This window comes from Muscardinus avellanarius, assembly GCF_963383645.1.
Source record: "Muscardinus avellanarius genome assembly, chromosome: 6".
Lineage (NCBI taxonomy): Eukaryota > Metazoa > Chordata > Mammalia > Rodentia > Gliridae > Muscardinus > Muscardinus avellanarius.
In genome coordinates, this window is record NC_137791.1 from 71,738,539 (window position 1) to 71,760,134 (window position 21,596).

A 21,596-nucleotide genomic window follows, 5' to 3' on the forward strand; every position below is an offset into this window, starting at 1 on the left:
AAAAAGAAACATGGCTTTGTAAAGAGCTTTGTGCTTTGGTAATTTGTGGGCAGTCAGAATAGATGAAAGGGAAGAATTAATACCTATAACCAAGGTTTTTTTTTAAATCAAATAAGTTTAGTACAAGTCCATTTCTTAGTTTCATTAAAGGAAAGGTTTTTTAAATTTTCCCCAGTGTATTAAAAGTATTTAAGTAGTAGAAAAATACAGGGATATCTGAACTATAATTTCAACCAATTATTTTTTACTTAAATTCTTTTATTTGTCACATAGATGCATGTACAAGGTTTTAAAAGTCAGAAAGTACTAAATATGTATTTAAGAAAATAATACTTACCACCTGGTCAATGTAAAGTAATTTCCAATGACAATGAATTGCTTATAATTTTTTCTTGTTCTATGACTTCATATTTTGTGAAGTTAGGATTTTTAGTTTTCTATCTTCTCACCTCTTGAATCCTTTTAATATAATTATTTCATAATTTTTGTTAAATCCATATTCATATTTTGTTTCTATTTTTGTGATACTGGGGATCAAACTCAGGGGCATTCTATCTTTGAGCTCACCTCCAGTCCTATTTTATTTTAAAATAGGGTCTCACTAAATTGCTGAGGCCTTTGCTAACTTGCTGAAGGTGGCCTTAAACCTATAACTTCCTGTCTCAGCCTTGCAAGTACTGCGATTACAAGTGTGCACCACCATGCACAACTTCATATTCATAATATTCATAATAAAGACATAATCAAGTAAATGCATTGGCTTTCTATTATAGCTTTTTATTTTTCCTGGAATTAATAACTGCCTGTCACTTCCCATGCCTTCCAAACATCTTTATAAAATGGCTTTCTTACAATTTTTCTCATAGTCAACTTCCTCAGTCATCTACAATATCCATTCTTCTGCAACATCTTCTGTTGCCTGCAGTTACTCTGTTCTTCTCTCTACTGGTTGCTTCCTGGGCCTGTCAAGGAATTGGTCTTTGCCTACTTCAGTCTGCTTCTCTTTCTCGCGTCCAGATTCCATGTTATTTTCTTTCTTAGTTTAGGTATTCACCCTCATGTAGCTTCCTGAAAAATCATGGGAGGTAAATTTTCTGCAAATTCACCTATTTGATTATAATCTTTATACTTGATGGATAATGTGGCTAAGTCCTTGCTTATAAGTAATTTTCTCTTAGAATTTTGAAAATATGACTACATTAACTTCTATCTAATGTTACTTTTGAGATGATGGGTGCTTTCTAATTCCTGATTCGTCACCTTTTGTCCTTGCTTAAATCTTTGTGCTAGCTGGAGATCTTTATCTAATATTCTCAAAGCTCATAATGCTACCCTCAATATCGGTTACTTTTTCATTCATTTTGCCAATTTTTAAGCAAGAAATGAATGTCTTTCATTTCTGTAAATTTTTCTTGGTTTATGTCTTGAGACTTTCTTCATCAATGATTTTTCTGTTTTCTCTTTCTGGCACTCTGGTTGGTTGGATTGAACCTCTACCCTAAGCTTTCTCTCCTATTTTCCATCTCTTTATCAATTTGTCCTATTTTAAGTGAATTTCTTGTCCTAATCTTGGTGCTCTTATACGACTTATTTTTAAATTGTAGTATCATTTTAGTATGTAAACTTTCTTGTTTTTAATGTTTATTTTTATAGCATCATGTTTTTATTTCATATATACAATTTAAAAATAATAATTATTAAGCTACCCCCATTTTTTATTTTTTATTTTTTTTATTGTTATTTTTGGTGGTACTGGGGTTCCTGGAAGCCCTTCTACCTCCGGGTTACACTCGCAGACCTATTTTTACAATTTTATTTGGAAACAGGGTCTCCTAAGCCAGCGTGTGCGTCTGGCTTCGAACCTGCGCCATCCTCCTGTCTCTGCCTCCCAAGCGAGGGGATTGCAAGTGTGTGCCACCACGCCCGGCTACCCCCTTTTTTAATATCCCAGTAGAAATATTAGTATAGCTCCTTTGCGAGAGAAGAGCAGACATCTGCCATTTGTGTGACACATCCTCAAGCATGTTGTGGAGAAATGTTTTAGAACTCCGGAAACCATCAGTTAGGGTGTCTTTGACGTTTTCTTCTCTTCCTGTATTGTGTCTGTTTCTTCTGAGTTTGTTATATCTTTTCAACTATACATTTATTTTCTCACTTTAGTCTTGCATACTTTTCCCAGATGCCTACATTTCTTGGCTCTCCATTCAGATTTAAGAGCAGAACTTTTGGAAGCTGATTGAAAGTTCTGCATCTCTTCACGACTTTCAATTGATGGGTTTCACTGTAGGGACTATAGAATGGTACTCCTTTTCCATCAGAGACCCTCACATGTCAGAATCTGTTGTATTTCTGATGTGGGGTGGTTTGGTTTTCCTAGAGATATATCCTTTGATAATCTGGGAGTTCTCTCTGTTTAGACTGCAGACTTTCACTTAATCTTTTTGTCTTCATTGTCTCTACCCTCTTCTCCATGTCTGGATCCTCACAAGGACCCAGGGGTGAGGAAAGAATGATCACATTCATCCACACTCTATTTCTGGAGGTACTCATGCTCCTCCTTTGTCAGGATCCTATGGACATATCCAATTCACTTCACATCCGCATCTTCCTTTGTGAACTAAGTGCTTGTACATGTGTTCAGTCTCTCCCTCTTCTCTATTGCTATTTCCATCATGTGATTTAGTTCTGAATTAAAATTGTCTCCTAGGCCTTCGAGGCCAGGATCAGAGCCTGCTGAGGGGTTAGGCTGGTGCCGGGGCCAGAGAGGCTGAGATGGGAGCCTGCTGTGAGGCAAGGCTGGTGCTGGGGCCTCTGAGGCCGGGATCGAAGCCTGACAAGGGGTTAGGCTGGTGATGGGGCCAGCGAGGCTGGCATCGGAGCCTGCTATGAGGCAAGGCTGGTGCTGGGGCCTCTGAGGCCTGGATTGGAGCCCACTGAGGGGTAAGGCCGGTGCCGGGACCAGTGAGGCCAGGATCAGAGCCTGCCTTGAGGCAAGGCCGGAGCTGGGGCCTCTGAAGCCAGGATAGGAGCCTGTTGAGGGATTAGGCCGGTGCCAGGGTCAGCGAGGCTGGGAATGGAGCCTGCCTTGAGGCAAGGGCGGTGCTGGGGCCTCTGAGAATGGATTGGAGCCAGCTGAGGGGCTAGGCTGGTGCAGGGGTCAGCGAGGCCAGAACTGGGGCCTCCCTTGAGGCAAGGCCGGTGCTGGAACCAGAGAGGTTGGGATCAGAGTCCTCCGGGTGGCCAGGCCACTACTGGGGCCGTCAAGAGTGGTATTGGAACTTGCAATGCAGCATGCACAGAGAAATAGCACAGAAAATAAAAACCAGATGCTTCCCCTAATTAGCAAAAACAAGGAGGAAAGGGGTAACAAGAGGAGGTCGAGTTATAGAAAGGGCCCTATAGCGAAGCAACTAAGGTGACCAATCAGAGGGTATGGGATGGGGGAGGATGGAACCTCTTTAAAACTCAGGAGGTACGTAAACAAATGTATCAAAGATAATCACCAATGAAGCATGGGGTCGAGGGACAGGGAGGGAATGGGATGGGGATTGGATGAGGGCTAATTGGATGATGTGTGCTTGTATATCCTCTCAAGTCTTGTATTCCAATGTGATGTATGATTACAATGCACCAATAAAAATAAAATAAAAAATTTTAAAAAATGTCTCCTAGTCTGATCAGAGGTGGAATTCTATTTCTGATTCTTATTTCTTTGATGATTAGGGTTATTTTTAAGGTGAGCTAGATTAGAAATATCTATTAACTTAAAATTAGAAACCCAGTAATCATGATCTTAATTTTACTGGATAATAATTGGGAATGGCTAAAGAAGTTGCTGTATGGAAATAATTTTTTCTCTTAATTTTCCATCTGTTAGAAGCTGATACAATGACCTTGTGAAAACATACCTTTTCCTTAAGTTTATGAGTGTAGGGAAATAATTGATTATGGCTGAAAATCGTATCACAGAATTTCTCTCCTATCATTGGTAGAATGGGGACTTCTTCCCTTCTTTTCGTACAAATTTATAACATCTAATCACATCAAGATTAGAACACAATAGGAAGTAGTTGTGAACTTTCCAGGTGGTCTCTAGTACTCTGCATGTTTAAATAAAGCCCCAAGTACATCCTGACTTGTGAGAAAAGCAATTGGAATTCAGGTATCATTCAAAATGATTCATTATGGTTAGAGAAACAGGATTAGCCTGGTATGGTAGCACATACCTGTAATTCCATCTATTCAGGGGGCTGAAGCAGGAAGATCACAAGTTCAAGACCAGCCTGGGTAATTTAGTGAGATCCTGTCTCAAAACAAAAATAAAAAGGGCTGGGGCAGAGTGCCCCTGGATTCAATCCATAGTACCACAAAAAGTAAAGAAGAAAGGAAGGAAGGGAGGAAGGTTTAGAAAATAGTAAAATGGCCAGCTTAGGATTGGAAAAGGATGCTAACATCTTTTCTGAGAGACAGTGGTTTTGGAGAATTGATACAAAGAGGAATCATTTTGCAGGTGGTCAGAGGACAGTCAGTGATAATTGATACTGAGAGCTTCCTACAGGCCGGTTCTGTGCTTGGAATAGCTGTACACACATCATGCCATTTAATCTCATAATAATCCTATGTGGAAGACACTGTTACTTCTATTTCACAGGTTAGGAAGCAGTAAATGAAGTGGTTTACCCACATTTACACAGGACCAGGGTTCAATCCCTGATGGTTTGACCCAGGAGCAGCCTCTGCTACTAACCCACTTGAAAGTGATGAAGAGTCCACAGAGATGTGGAGTAAAAAAAAAAAAAAAGAAAAAAAAAAAGAAGGCAGCAGCACATTCCAGGAAACTGTGCCCCAGGGGTCTTATGAACACTGCTGAGGAGAGGGGGCTAGGGAAGGAACTGTGTAAACATTTGCTTCTGCTTGAATGTGCACCTCCCAGAGCTCCTCCATCAATTAGGAGAGCCGTCTTGAAGAGCGCTGCCTCAGCTTCTGAAGAGAAGACCCCAGGACATGCATTAATGAGAGGAGGGGGAGTCACAGCTGACAGAATAATAAAGCTCTCCCAGGGAGCCCTGGGCCCCCAGTGAGGCCTGGAGCTGCTTGACAGAACAGCAGGAGAGCCCGCTGCTGGGCTCCCTCTAACCTGCTTGTAGTCTTGCTGCATCTTGGAAGAGCACATTTTCCCCCATGACTAGCTTTATATGGGACAATTAATGAGCAGTGCAGTGACAGGAGACACCTCTCCATATTGTTCATAGCTTGGGCTTGTGACCAGACAATCCGCCATTGCCCTCCTGGTTCCATTTGGAGAGAAGTGCCTTTTCAGCAGTTTGCAGAACTAGGTTACAAAAGCAAAGGGCACAGAGTTAACTGCATCGTATCTTTCATTTATTTAGTCACTTGATTTTGTGAGAAGCCTGGATCTAGAGAGGAGTGTTGTTTTGTTCTGAGATGGAATCCTTTCTTCTTCCTTATTGGAAAGCATACTGAAATTACTTTGGAGAGGAATAACTGAGTTCTATTACTCATTAATTTAGTACAGAAGAAAATCCCTTAAAATCAAGTTCCTGAAGGGTTTTCTTCTACGTAGCCTGCTTTAATTATAAGAAGAATATAATAATGTTCCCTCCTTAAAGACGAGGAAGCTGAGGCTCGGAAATGCTTATGTGTGTGCTATACCCAAGGTCATGCAACATTTGAAATGGAAGTAGAACTATGGTTGCCTAGCTCGTAGTCCTGAACTGCTTCTTGCCCTGTGTTTACTTTTGGTCATTGTGACCAAAATACCCAATAAAAACATCTTAGCAGATAAAATGTGTATTTTGGTTCCTGGTGTCTGGGAGTCAGTCCATGGTGAGCAGGCTCCAGGACAGAACGTCATGGCGGAAGAGCGTGGTGAAGAAAAGCTGCACATTTCATGGCAGCCAGGAGACAGCGAGAAAGACAGGAGGAAACAAGGGATGGAGATACTGCCCAAAGCCAGGCTTCCTCCAGCCATGTCCCACCTGCCCACGGTCACCACCCACCAGTCCAAATTATGAATGAATCCATCAAATGGATTAATCCTTTGACAAAACTACAGCCCTCACAATCCAATCATTGCCTAAAGGCCCCGCCTCTGAACCTTGCTCCTCCTTTGACACAGGAGCTGTCAGGGGTTGTGGGGGGCATTCCAGATCCAAACCACAACAGGCACCATGCTGCTAGAGCTTGCTGGAGACAGTCGCCCCATGTGTCTGGAAGCCTCTAGTCACGGGGCCCCTAAGATCATCCAGAAAGGGTCAGTTGCTCACTCATTGTATGTGTGCTAAGTAACTTTCCAGGTAAGTGGAGAAAGAAGTCAGGTTATTTATTTATTTATTTATCTTTAAGGAGTTTGCTGTCACACTGGAAGATATAAATGTAAACAAAATGCTGAAGGCAATGATTAAGTTCTTAATTATTAGTAAGAGTTCATTAAAAAAAATAGCCAGAGAGAAGGCATACGCTAGAAGACTGGGAGAATGGAGGGGATGTGAGTAGAGGTGGGGAGGGATAGAGAAAGGAAAGAGATGTAAGAGGGCAGGAAGAAGCTTTTCTACCAGTGGAAACAAGATTTGAACAGGGATGGGAATATGCTGGGCCAGCTCAGGGTGTGGGGAATGGTGGAATGGTGGAGGGACTGCAGGAGACATACACGGAGGACTCACACTTTCCTGCTTCTCTTTTATTCTGTTTGGCTTTTTCTTTTGCACAAGAATTGAATTTTTGTGAGAAAGAAAAACAATTGCTTTTGCTTATACTTTTATATTTCTTGATCTACTTATTTTACCAACCAGTGTTTGAAGGCAGAAAAAAAAGTACCAGGTATTAAAAAAAAAATTTGTAGGAGAGTTACTAGTAATTACTGAATACATTGACTTTATTATTATTTTTTGGTACTGGGAATTGGGCTCAGGGATATCCTACCTCTGTGACACACCTCTAGCTCTTTTTATTTTTTATTTTGAAACGGGATCTTGCTAAGTTGCTGAGGGCTTCCCTAAATTTCTGAAGCTGGACTCAAACTTGTGATTCTTCTATCCCAGCCTCCCAAGTACTAGGATTACAGGTATGTACCAGTATGCCTAGCAATACATTGGCTTTAAATTTTAACCAGGCCCCTCTTCAGAGTTCATTTCATGCATTTTTTTCTTCTAAGCCTCTATATTTATCAGAAAATTTTCATGGGAAGAATTTATATTAATGTAATAGGTTCATAAAATAAGTAAGAATGAGTTTTCTACATGAATGTTAGTATCTTCAGGTAAAAACCTATAAATGAGGCCAAGACCCAGGCCAAGCCAACCATTCCTTCTTAATGCTCCCATCATTTTAGGAATAATCTCTCCCCTTCACTGCACCATGAGCTCCTAAAATGAAGAGACTATGGTATATGCATCTTTACAACTCCAATGCTGAGTATATATTTAACTTGTTGAGGTTACTGATGTTGAGTTGAATGAATAAATGATAATACAAACGGAAGTCAAGGTTTCATCCTGTGTACCAATGGGGATAATGTTTGCTGCTAGAAAAAGTAAGCCCTACATTTCAGAGACTTAGTGCAACAAGGTGAGGTTATCCCTCATTAAATAGTCTACTGTGATATTAGTGGTCAGTGGTAGCTTTCATTTACTTGGTGACTCAGGTCTTGTTCTCATTCCTTCTGATAGATGTACAGACAGACAAAAGAGCATGAAGAATGTACAAGTGGCACAAATCACTCTGCTCACATTTGTTCAACGAGAACTCGCCTTCAACCCTGCCTTGGACAGGGCATGTGGTCTCTGTCTGGGCAGCTTCTTTAAAGGGATGATTCAACATAGTATAAATTTTAGTGACAACTAGCCATCTCTACTGCATCCAGCCTTTAACACTTCCTACCTGTGTGATCAGAGGCAAATTCACTGCATTTTTAAGCCTGCCTTTCCCTCCCTCCCTCCCTCCCTTCCTCCCTCCTTTTCTTTTTTTCTTTCTTTCTATCTATCTATCTATCTATCTATCTATCTTTCTTTTCCACTGGTGTTATGCCATGAAACTACAACCTTAGCCCTTAAATTTTTTTAAACAGTCTTGTGAAATTCCCATGCACTGGCCTTGAACCTGTGATCTTTCTGCCTCAGTGCCCCAAGTACTGGGGCTATAGGTATACACCACCACACCCTGCTACTTTCTGTTTTTCTTTTTTTTACTTATAAATAGGAATAATATATTTATCCTATATGGTTGTTGTAAATATTAAATGACACTTGTATTTGAGTTATCTAGCAGTAGTGCCAAGCATATGCTTAATAGGTGAGAGCTCTTATAAAATACTATTACTTTTCATATTTCTAATCAATTAAGGTTACTGTTTTACACCTATTTTTCTTCAACTACAGCCATGACATATACAGTTAGGACAATCCAAGGGAAGGACCTAGTTACATGTTATATGGTAGAAGACAGGTACAGACTTTCAGATCAAAATTCGGATTTGGGGGCCACAACACAAGACTAAGGCATTATGTGGAAGTCATTTGGTACCGTGAACTTTAGATATAAAGGAGATTTTTTTTCTTTTGCAAATGTGCTGCAGATTTGCTAAGGGAAAGTGCCTGTTGTTAGTGTGAAGGACTGATTGTTTTTAGACAGCCTCCCCACCTAGTGAATCCAGATGGAATGGAATTACTATAGACTGGCCCCATAGACTAAAGGGAAGAAGCAGAAGCACTTTTCCTGGGGGAAGGAGAACAAAGGAGTGGAAGGATGTAGGGCTGTGGGAAGGGAGGCGAGGCAGGTGGAGTAGCAGTGGGTCCCCTGGCTCTGCCCTTTTGGACTGGCTCACTCACCCCAGCTGCCAGAGCACACTGGCTCCTCATGGCTCACAGCTGAGTTCCCTCCCAGAAGCTGCCCAACGTGCCAACCCCACTGGATAAAGACAACACTTCTGAGACCTACTGTGGACATCTCTGAAGGGCCACCAGCTGGGCAGCTCACTGTGGAGATGGGCAAAGCCTCTTCATCATCGAGCTCTGCTTCTTCCAGGCCTGCCTTCCTTACCCTTCTAACTGGTTTCTACATGACTTCCCAGTAAAGTTCTCAGTCTTTTCCTATAATCCTAGTACTTGGGGGGCTGAGACAGGATAATCACAAGTTCAAGGCTAGCCTCAGCACTTTAGTGAGACATTTCACAACCCAGACCCTATTTCAAAATAAAAAATAGGGCAGGGCATACAGCTCAGGCAGAATATCCCTGGGTTAAAAAAATAGTAAAAAGGCAAAGGACAGGGAATGTTTTCCCTAGAGACCATCTTATGCAGAGGTTCCTGATTACATTTTTGTTAAAGGATTCCTTCCTGATCACCTCTGGGAAGACTCAGCATACTTAGACAATATGACTCCACATGGAAGCACAGGACTGTCTACTTTTCAGGATTCTCTTGATGTACTGGTCCCACTAACAGTGAGTTAGCGTCACAAAGGATGGTTCTGCCCACTAACACTCTCAGGTTCCAGTGCTGGGATTACATTGTAATTCTGTTTATAGTCTGTCTTGTTATAAAATCTGTTTTTTCTCTCCTTCTGTCTCCACCAAACATACCCTAATTTATCCCATTTCTTCTCTGAGCAGAACAATGGGTATGTTCTAGAAGAACATTTGTATTAGAAGAAAGGGAAAAAAATCTGCTTAGGATTCTGTGGCGAGGGGCTTCTTTACCCAACAGGGTACCTGCTTATCTCTCCTGCCAACAAGACATGGAAGCTGGTCTCCTGGTCTGTGTGCTAATAAGCACACAGTGAGCTTGTAAGAATTATGTTCCAAAATGAATTTTTTTTGTTAGTAGAATCTTTTTTATTCAGAAAAAAACAAAACAAAAAACAAGTTTTCCAACCACACACAGGAGGGGTATGGGTAAGGGGGAGGTATCGGTCCATCCAGCCCCAGCCCCAGCCCATGTGGTTTTGGCAGCAATAAGGGATATGGGGTAATGGCCCCCCAAATAAAAATGGTATATGTGTGTATGTATGGGAAGGAGGGGGTGAAAAAGCTGTGGGGAGTGGTGGAGGTATGGGACAGACGAGGTCAGTACTGGGCACGCTGCAGGTGGCTGGCCATTTTATAACATTTCTTGTTGATCAAACCACCGTGGACACCTTTACCCATCAGCAGGACTAGCATCTTGGCAGTCATGGTAACAGTGATGTTAAAGGTGGGGGCTCTGCTGGTGCTCCTGGTGCTCTTGGTACGTAGATCCATGGTAAATTCCCCATCCTGCAGCAGTGAGTCCCGGATCACAGAACATTTCTGGCCCCCGAGTGTCAGCCTATTTACAAAAAAACTTGACTAGTCTTTACCAACCAGGACACCAACCTCAACTGGCGTGATATTGACAAAGGTTTTCCCGGGGACAGGGGTCCAGACAGAGGGCGAGTCCTTGTAGCCCACGATGGCTGCATCCTGACAGGTCCCGTCTGCCATGAGGTTGTCGATGTAGGCATTCCACCTGGCCATGAGGGGCGCGTGCTGGTGCTGGCTGCTCGGCAAGCGGGCAGGGGAAGGCGTGAGCTTGGGGCGCGCGCTGCACTCCAGACCGTGGCTCTGCTCTCTGTGCCCAAAATGAATTTTACCATGTCTCTCATCATGTGCTCTCAGCGTCTGAGATGGGAGATTTCCAGGAACATGGCTTCTGAGACCAACACTCACCTTCAGACTTCTCTGTTTGCTTTAAAATGAGAGCCCCCACTTCAGGAATACTGTTAATATTCTAAAATTTCCTTCTACTTCAAGAGCTGTGTTTCCTTTGTAGGTGGGTTTGCCACTCTAAGATTCAATTTCCCCGATAGAAATATGTTTCCTGGCCTCCCGTTTGTGATTAATTCAGGGGAAGTGTTTATCTCTCGTGATCTAAATGTGTATTTGTTTTACCCTGAGCCAACAAGACAATTACAAATGTTGTCTTGCTTGTACCCACAGGCTGGGAAATGCGGTTGTCACAGTGAAAGCCACAGAGCATATGAGTTCCGGGCTCTGTGCTGACAATTGACTAGTGGAATACATGCAGGAGCCAGAAAGTGGAAATTATTTTACTGGAGATGATAAATGTTTTTCCGCCCTACAGAGTTGGCAGTGGGCTTTGCCTGGGCCTTAATGTGACCTAGAGTTTTTCTGGTGGCACATGCTTGTAATCCCAGTACTTGGGAGGCTGAGACAGGAGGATTGCAGGTTTGTGGTCAGTCTCAGCTACTTAGTGAGGCCCTCTGCAATTTAGTGAGACCCTGTTTCAAAAGTAAAGAATAAAGAATAGGGCTGGGGTTATAGTTCAAAGGTAGGATGTTCCTGGGTTCAATATCCAGTAACACACACACACACACACACACACACACACACACACACACACACCAATGTGCATGACTAGTTTCCCTGCAGTATCTTGTGTCCCAGAGTGCTCCAAGAATGTTCATTTTGTGGGAGTACTTCTTCCTTCTGTCTCATGGTTCTCCGTGACTCCAAAAGCTCTGATTGGTCCCCACATTGGACAAACTCTAACACTGTCTGGAACATGAGCAAGAATCTCACACTGTGTTCAGGTACTGGGCTGGGGAAGATGCTCTTGCAGGAAAATCACAAGAAATTTATACCCAGAAACTAGAAAGAGCATCTCCATTACTAACCTGGAGAAGGTGGATCCCATGAGCCGTAGATGTACATTTTCACGTGGGTCTGCTTAAAAATCACGAGTCTTCTGATGTCATTGTACTTATCATTTGTAATCAATATTTTTCTGTATTCAAGAATCAGCCAAATAAAGTTCTGAAGGCAGAGATGATAATAAAAATACACCCATAACTGTGCCATCTTTGCCATGAAAAAATTATGACTTAGGCAGCGCTCTTCACAGTGATAACCCGAGCATCTGATACTATCTTTAGAGGGTTCCTTAGGGAGCCATTTCATGTCATTTTCTTGTAACTGTCACTCTCATGTGCTGAAGGGAAGTTTTATTGCCATTTGCATATTCTGAAGGTTTACTGAATTTTAAGAAATATGTGCCTGAGAAATTGCCTTGGTATATTTAGGAATTTGGATTTTTTTACCCTGGATAGAGCTGCCAAGCCTGCTTTCCACTCTAATCATTTATAAGGTGTAGATTTTCATGGATTAGTCCAAGAACTTGGAGTTTTAAGAAGTATCAGTCATCATTCCCAATCATAGTAAAATGAAGTCATACTTATGAGTACATTCTTGGAGTCCAGAATTCTCATAAGAGCCAGATACTCTGAGAGTAAAGGGGAAGGCAAAGGCAAGAGCCAGTCCAGTCAACCTCGTGTCCTTTCACAGTGGCATTTGATCTGGGTTTTGAAGAATAAATGGGAGTTCAGAAGATGGAGAAAGATAACAAAGCCTACACCAGACAAGGGCAACACAAATTAAAGACAAGGAGATGCAATCCAGTGGGGGATGTTTGTGGGTCCAGAAAGTGTTCTGTGGCCAGGAAAATATGCAGGGGTTGTGAAGAAGTTGTGTGTGGCAGCCTAAAGGATTGCAATGAGCAGGTGCAGGCATGGAAGGCTTCTCGGCAGGAGAATAAGAGTAGGTGACAGGTAAATACTGTGAAGAATATGATGACTACTATCAAGAATACTAGTGAGAGCTTGTTGTTGAAAAGGTATGAGGTCCTCAATTTTGGACTCATTGGCTCCTCCTCATCCTGACAGAGGAGGTATGGTCCCAGCTAGCAGCTCCCTGATATGGGATGTGTTTCTGCTTTAGCAACTGGAATATTATTATTATTTATTATACTTTTATTTGCACATTGTAATCTTACATAATAATGAAGTTTGGAGTGATAGGAACATTAGCACACAGACTTGGTTAACTTCTCCCTGGTCCCTCCTTACTTTTTGTCCTTCCCCATACATGATAATAAGATTGATTTTGAGAATTTTGTGCATGTTCACAGAGTCAATAGAAGTGTTTGTTCATTAACCCCCACATCCTCCATGACTCCACTGGGGTCTTTACTTCTTTATCTGGAGATCCACTTGTTTATCAGTTTTTTCCTAGCTTCAACATACGAGAGAATACATATGACCCTTCACTTTCTGTGACTGGCTAATCTGACTTAGCGCAGTGTTCTCCAGGTCCATCTATTTTCCTAAAAAATGACATAATTTTGTTCTTCTTTATTGATGAATAGAATTAAATTGTGTATATTGCTTAATTTTGTAATCCTTTCACCTGTTGATGGAAATCTAGGCTGGTTCCATGGTTTGGCTATTGTGAATTGTATTGCTATAAATGTAGATATGCGTATACCACTATAATATTCTGATTTCAGTTATCTTGGGAAGATATCAGGAGTGGCATAGCTGAACTGTATGGTGGTTCTACTACACTGATCAGAATAGGAATATTCTGGATCACAGGAGAAGCTATGGGAGCTGTTATTGGCAACTTACTCGATTCCTCCATTTCCTCTAGCTCTTGCATTAACTACCAAATGCCTGGCAACAAAATATTGCTTACAATATGTTTCCTATACCAGCTACTATAGTGTCTGTTATCTAAAACTGGACCCAAACTGATATAACATCTCATCAGGCTTTTAGGATTAGCAAAGAGGCCAAGAAAGAGATGACTGAATTTTGCCAGGCTTGGTGAGTGGGAGAATAGATTCGGTGAGGAGTAGAAGCCAGGACACAAATGCAAGTAGAGATGGCTCATTGGGCCAGCTAGCTGGGTGAAGACCAAGCAAAGGGAGGGTGGTGAAGCCTCTTAGCACTGGGGTCTCTTGGAGGCAAGGGCTGCTTTACTGGGTGTAATCATGTGAGATATACCTTGGCCTTAATGAAGAAATCATACTGCTATGGTTTAAATGTAGTTTGTCCCCTCTAAAGGTTCATGTATTAGAAGTTTGATTTACAATGTGGTGATGTTGGAAGGTGGTAGAACCTTTGAAATCTGGGAATTAATGCAGAATAACTAGGTCATCGAGGGAGTGCCCTCAGAAGGGATCTATGCTGGTCTCATGAAGTGAGTTGTTATGAAAATTCCAAGAATGTCTCCTCTAGCTCTCTGTCCATGATCTTATCCACAAGCACTCCACCTTTGATGTCATTACCCATGAGGCCTTTGGCAGCAGAGGCTGGATTGACGGGCTGCCTGATCTTGGACTTTCAGCCTCCAAAACTGTGAGGTAAATAAACCTCGTTTCCTAAGGAACTGCCCAGCCTCAGGTATGTTGTCAGCGCAATGGACAATAGACTAATACACATACCAATGGATTTATAGATCCCCCAATATGCCAATACTGTGGTAACATTGAAATCTGATTATAGAATTCAGCAATGTATGACTGAAAAATTAAAGGAGACACTTAGTAATACTTTTGTGTGTGATGTGCAGAAGAACAATAACTGCAGTGAGTTGTTGGACACTTGTTATGTTTAAATAAGCAGACAGATCTTAGTTTGATATGGCCCCTTTCACTTTCAGATAGTGAAATCACAAATGTTATATTTTTTATGTTTTGTACACTTGTTTCTTAGTTAAGCTAATACAGTAGGTAATAAATATACCAGCCAAACCTTTACTTTGCTTTTTTAAGTACTTTGTATTTTGATCAGAATCACGTTATTCAACAAATACCTGATAAATGAACTATGAGCCAGGCAGTGTAACTGAGACTTTAGAATATGATCTGTGGGTAATATCAGAGGGATACTTGCACTCCCCTATTTATTGCAACACTATTCACAATAGCCAGAAAATGGAATTAACTGACATGTCCATGGCAGATAAGTGGATGAAGAAATTGCAGCATCTGTACGTAATAGAATATTACTCAGCCATAAAAGTAAATGAATTCCTGTCATTTGCAGCAACATGGATGAAACTAAAGAGCATTATGTTAAGTAAAGCTGGACTTAAAAAGATAAATACTATATATTCTCACTTGTATATGAAAGCTAAAATAGTTGATCTTAAAGTCCAAGAGAGCAGAGTAGTGATTACCAGAGGATGGAGATGGTAGGGGTGGGCATAGAGGCAGGTTGGATAATGAATACCAAAGTAGTTATTTAGGGGAAAAGTTTTAGTGTTCTATAACACAGTAGGTAACTGCAGTTTACAACTTATACATTTTATAAAGAGAGAAGTTTGTGGGCTACAAACACAAAGATGTGATAAATACTTAAGGAGATGGCCATTCTAATTTCCCTGATTATGCATTGTATACATGTATCTAATTATCACACTATATCCCATAAATCTGTACAGTTATTATGTGTCAATTCAAAATAGAGTCTCTGGGAAAAAGTGAAGTCATTTTATAATTAATGTTCAATTTATAGAGCCCACAGTAGTTATCTTATGCCTCAAATATCTTGGGGTTCTTTAAAGTGTCACTAATTTATAACTGACAAAGACCTGGGTATCTATAGGTAGCAAGTATTGTTATTATTTTTTAAATTTGTTCATATTGCTGGGCGTGGTGGCACACGCTTGTAATCCCAGGGCTTGGGAGGCTGACAGGAGGATCACACAGGTTCGAAGCCAGCCTCAGCTACTTAGTGAGGCTCTCAGCAACTTAGACCGTTTCCAAATAAAGTATAAAATAGGTCTGGGAGTATAGCTCAGAGGTAGAAAAGCCCCTGGGTTCCACCCCCAGTACCACCAAAAAAGTAAAAATTTGTTCATATAATTAGGAAGTTAGTAGATATGTTTCTTTTATATATATTGCTTCTCTCTTTCCAGTTAGCTTTAATATTTAATGGTTTAGTGGACATCACAAACTGCAGATTGATGGTAACTGCCAATACATTTTATTTGTTTGACTTAAAAGGTTTCCGAATTAATTGCCAGCAATAAAAATGAAGAAATCCAATCAGAAAGCCTGGGTTTTACAAAGACAGTGTGCTCATGCTAGCTGTAGCTGAGTGGCTCTCATCCCCCTGGATGCCTAGCCTGGAGGTCACTCCCCCCATTTGCATTGCCTGCCCAAATCCTATGGTCACCTAAGTTTATGACCCAAATAATTGCTTTATTTTTGAATAAATAAAAATTGTCACCTTAAACTGGAACCTGGGGTCCTTTGAAAATTCATGATATTAAGATCATCCAGCCAGTGGTCATAAAATTTTTATTTGCAATGTAATCTTCCTTGTGGAGTTTTAAAAAATTTCTGGCTGGGCTATGCAGAGTTTGAAGCTTCACCAAATTCTCTCTCTACTGCATTATGATTATCCTCTTTCTCCGGCAGCCATTGAGCTTTTCTTCTTGCTAAGTTATTATTTATGCAGCTTGGAAGAAACATTTCGCAGTCAGGGCACGTACTGGTCTGGACCCTGTCGTCACCCTCCTGGAGTGTTTACACTATTGCAGGCTTCATTTGCTGTCTTCATCACGTTCCTGGGGGAACGGGTTCCACTCTAAGGCCTTCCCTTCCCTCCATCACATGGTTTGTGCACTAATGTCTGTAATCATCTCTCCCCATCATTATTTTAGCTTGAAAAATGTATCATTTATGAACAAAGTGTATGCTTAAAAAAGGAACATAGGCCCATAGCTACTATTTTGATAAAACGTCACAGAAAGTCAATATAGCTACTTTAAAATACATGAAGTAATTAATTTGTCTACATGTTCACTCTTGGAATAAAGAATTCATTTGTTGAGCAGCTACTTATTGGGCATCTAATGTGTTCCTGACATTTCTAGATGCCAGGGATGCAATGGTAAATAAGGAAGAGCAACAACCTGCTACATCCCAGTGGGGAGACAGGCACTGCGGGAACATCCTGCACTATCACATCAAGTCTCGGGATGGTGCCCCGAGGCAGAGCAGGTGATGAAGTCGAGTGGCTGCTGTTGTAGAAGGGCTGGGAAAGAAAGGCCTCACTGAAGAGGTGACATTTAAGCAGAGAGCTAAATAAAGTAAGGGGCAGGGACATACAGAGGTTGTTGGAAGCTTTCTTGGATGTGGGAAGAGCTCTTGCAAAGGCCCCGAGAAAAGAACATTCTTGTGTCCTGGAAGAGCTTGAAGGCCAGTGCAGCTGGAATAAAGTTACTGGGCTTAAGAGGCTTTGTGGGAGTTTATTTTAATTGAGGTAGGGGGACTTTGTAAGGAAAGTTCATTTTTTTTTTTTTTTTTTTTGGTGGTACTGGGGTTCCTGGAAGCCCTTCTACCTCTGGGCTACACTCCCAGACCTATTTTATACTTTTTTATTTTTGGAAACAGGGTCTCCTAAGCCAGCACTGCTGGCTTCGAACCTGCGCGATCCTCCTGTCTCCGCCTCCCAAACGTGGGATTACAAGCGTGTGCCACCACGCCCGGCGTAGTCAAGTTCATTTTTAAGAGGGGACATGTGTCTATATGCTGAAGAGAAGAACAGGCCAGGATGGCCGCCCCGAGTGGCCCAGGTGCCAGGGTCCTCAGGCTCTGCCTCCTCCCCCGGCTCCCTCCCTCCTGGTGCAGGGCAGTCCCTGAGAGCCAGCACCACGCAGAAGAGTTGTCAGCAGGCTTGCCACGCATTTGTGATGTGCAGTGTAACTGCATTGCTGTTCATTTGAGTCTGTTAGGAGCACATGAATTCCAGGAATGATGAATATGTGATCTAGCTGGTATGAATATCTGATGTTCATTCAGGGACACATCTGTGCTTATTGGAACTGATAGCAGAAGTCCTGGCTTTGCAGCATTCTGTTCAAAATGCTCCAGGTGCACATTCGGATGGAGATACATTTAGTCAGGTGCATCCACTAGGAGGGACAATTTGATAGACACGCTAATGTGTGATACTCCATTGACCAAAAGGACAAAAGCATGCACTGCCCCATCCTCCAGAGCACCTTAGTAAACCTCAGTAATTACTTAACTGTTTGGAATTATCATTCTCATGTTAAAGACTTCTCCTTTTCCTTTTGTGACCTCTTGCCAGAAGGACATTGGCTTGTTTTTCTAGTAGTACATTGCTGAGTTCTAACTAAAGCTCATTGATAATAGGTATTTTCCTTGTCAGAAGTTCATTTTAATGTTAAATTAGAAAGATGATGAGGGTGTTGTTTTGTTTCTATTTCACTTTGGCATGCTATTTATTTATTTATTTTTGGTACTGGGGTTAGAACCCAGGGACATTCTACCTACAAGCTATACCCCAGCCCTAATTTTATTCTTTATTTTGAAACAGGGTCTTGCTAAGTTGCAGAGGGCCTCACTAAGTAGCTGAGGCTGGTGGTGAACTTGCAGTCCTCCTGTCTTAGCCTCCCAAGTACTGGGATTACAAGTGTGTGCCACCATGCCCGGCGAGATATGCTTTTTTTAACTCAGCTTAATTTTGCAGCAGTATCCCATTGCCTGCTTCTCTGAGCCTGCTCACAGTACTTCAGGAATCTCGGCTTTCTTGTTTTCAGTCTCCATTTTTTAACTTGTTATATGCTTGTGCCTTGAACATTTTCCCCCAACATATTCAAATGATTTGTCACTTTTTCCTTTTTGCTCAGTTTCTGCTTAAAAATCAGCCTTTTATTGAGGCCTTTCCCTGGCCTTCTTTTGTTAAATAAATATCCCAACCCACCTAGAACCCAAAGCTTACGCTCATTCACCCTGTAGTGGTTTTCTCTACAGCTTTCATCTGTTCTGGAATGTTGCTTATTTACTTGGTTATGTCTTTATTACCACTCTCAGTAGAGTGTAAGCTCATGAGAGTAAGGACTTTGTTTTGATTACTGTTATATTTGTCATCCCCGGAGCAGTGTTTTGCAAAGGAGTCACTTAATTTATTTTTCTTCTTTGTAGTCCTGGCAGTTGAACCAAGGGACATTCTACTTTGGAGCTCCATCCTCAGCCTTATTTTATTTTTATTTTGAAATGGGTCTAACTATGTTGCTAAGGGTCTTGTGAAGTTGCAAAGGCTGGCCTCCAATCTATTGCTGAGGTGATCCTTCTGTCTCAACTTCCCAGGTATCAGATTACTGTTATGAGCTACAGGGCCAGGCTCACTTAATATTTTTTAAATGACCTATGCTGCCGGGTGTGGTGGCGCATGCTTGTAATCCCCGTGCTTGGGAGGCAGAGACAGGAGGATGGCGCAGGTTCGAAGCCAGTGGTGCTGGCTTAAGAGACCCTGTTTCCAAATAAAAAAAGATGTAAAAATGGGTCTGGGAGTGTAGCCCAGAGGTAGAAGGGCTTCCAGGAACCCCAGTACCACCAAAAAAAAAAAAAAATGACCTATGCTGACCAATGACTGGTGTAGTCGAGTTCAAGTTATAAACTTATGTTCAGAGCATATTATCTAAGGTAAGTAATTCTCCCAGCTAAATATTTGTACAGGCCAATTTTCTTTGGATATTGGCATATTTTCTCTTAGGAGACAGCAGTTTGCAAGTGTTAGTATGACTAACAGACTATATTGAAGTAGGTTTCTGAATCCTTGCTTGTCAAAATGGGGTTCTTGAACCAGTATCATTGGCATCATATAGGAGCTTGTTAGAGATATAGATTTAAAGTTCCATTCAACCTACTTAATCAGAATTTGCATTTTAGTGTAGGTGATTCCTATGTATAATTAAAGTTCGCAAAGGACAACTCTTAATCATTTAACCTGACTCAGAAATCAGAAGAGATCTTGAACTAGGTTATTATTATTGAACTTGGTTTTCAAAATCATATATATATATATGTATGTATATATGTATATACACATATATATGTATGTATATATGTATGCATATATATGTATGTATATATACACATATATATGTATATATATTTTCAAAATCATATATATGTATATATACATATATATATACACACATATATGTGCATACATACTTTTTTCCTTTTAAGTTGAAAATGAACATGGATTTTGAGTCAGTCACTTAATCTTTCAGTTCCCAAGTAAAATATTGTGGAGGCAGTTGGCCTCAATGTGTGTGTGTGTGTGTGTGTGTGCGCACGCGTGTGCTTGTACATATGTGTGCATGTGTGTGTGTATTTGGGGTGAGCCTTTCAGGCACACGTGAAAGCACATTTATAAATATCTTCAGTCCCACTTTCCCCCTCTTCACTTCCTACTGCGATCCTTTTTAGTGACCTGTAAAGTCACAGCTGGAGAAATTGACCTTCTGAGGAATATGATGACCACATTGAAGACGGCAATCTTTTGTCCTAGTCTTCAGCAAAAATTCCATCTGATTTTCTAAACACCATGAATGTGTTCTTTGGTTTGAGAATAATAGTTATCTGAGCACTTGCTCAGAGTCAGGCATTCTGCTCTGTGCTTTTACATCATAGATTTTTTAAATCATGACAGTAATTTGGGAAGATGAAAGTGGTGCTGTTGTTCTCCCTGTTTATATCATGGAAACCCAGGCATGGAAGGGGTGAGTCCTTTGTCAGGTTCACAGGGTTACCAAGTAGAGAGGCTGGGGCTACAACCTAAGTGGTCTGCCCTACAGCCTGACCACTTCACTGTTTCTGAAGGAGGATCTTGCAAATATACTGATACCTGTTAGAGAATATAGATTAAGTGTTGGTAGGAGGCAGTTGTAGGTGTTTCAGTGGGACTCATTTAAAAGGCAAAACTCTGAAATACTGAATTTTGAGCTGAATGATTCCTTTGGAAGCTCATATTTTAACCTTTTGTCATGCAAAGCTGCTGATGCGATTTTTCTGATGCAAAAACTGTCCAGAATGATTAACAAGTTGTATTCATTATTCACTGTAACCTACTAACAAGTAGAATAACTTGAGTTTGTTAAAATTGCTCTCAAACAACCTTCAGGCAATCATTAGCATGCATACAAGAGAAGGCAGCAGAAAACAGTGATTCCAGCACCTTGGGGAGGGTAGGGGGGAGGGAGACAGAGCCAACGATGTGTGTTTAACACCTTTTTCATGCTTTTTTTCCATGATTGCTGGGTGTCTTACATACATTATCTTATTTAATCTTTTTTATACATGAATGAGGTAGTGACAATTGCACCATTTTTACAGAGACCCAAGGTTTAGAGGTAAGAATTTGCTCCCTATATCACAGCTAATTATTAACCTATGGAAGCAAATTGCAATGGGGCTTACCTCACTTCAAAGCTCATCCTCTTCCCAATTTAGCAATTTGGAGAAAAACAGGGGGATACAAATGGTGACATATTTAAAATATTAGAAATCTGGGATGTAGGTCTCCATACTTATTTTAAAAATCAGCAAAACTTCTCCATCCTAGTTAAAATGATGCTGTTCTTACTGAATCTCCTGCCCCCAGCTCAGATTAGTTGACAGTAGTAATAGAAGTGAATTAAAAATAGTTAAGTGGTTTCCAAAGACCTTACTGGTTGTCTTTAAAACAAAAAAGGTAGTAAAAAATTGGTCTACTTATAGTCAGACCCAGTATCTATGGCACATCCAGTCCTGACAAATGATGCATTTGTTCACTTTATTTGAGGGAGGAGCTGGCTTTGCTCAGAGATAGATGAAGCTATAACTATATATGTATGTCTCTAGCTGCTCCCTTGGCATGGTCTCCATGGCTGGTGTGTGTTCACCTGCGCAATAAACCCACTCAACAGGAAATCTCCATGTCTTCATTCTAGCCATTTG

General features: G+C 41.1%; 1 protein-coding gene and 1 pseudogene across 3 annotated transcripts in view; one reads left to right on the forward strand and one right to left on the reverse strand.

Moving 5' to 3' along the window:
* The window catches only part of RASGEF1B (RasGEF domain family member 1B), a gene marked incomplete at both ends in the record, with an annotated part of 588,531 nt that overhangs the window by 139,059 nt on the left and 427,876 nt on the right, over nucleotides 1-21,596 (forward strand). The window lies entirely within an intron of this gene.
* Nucleotides 10,082-10,510, reverse strand: LOC308264290 (profilin-1-like; annotated as a pseudogene). Its single transcript has one exon. The product of its transcript is annotated as a profilin-1-like (transcript).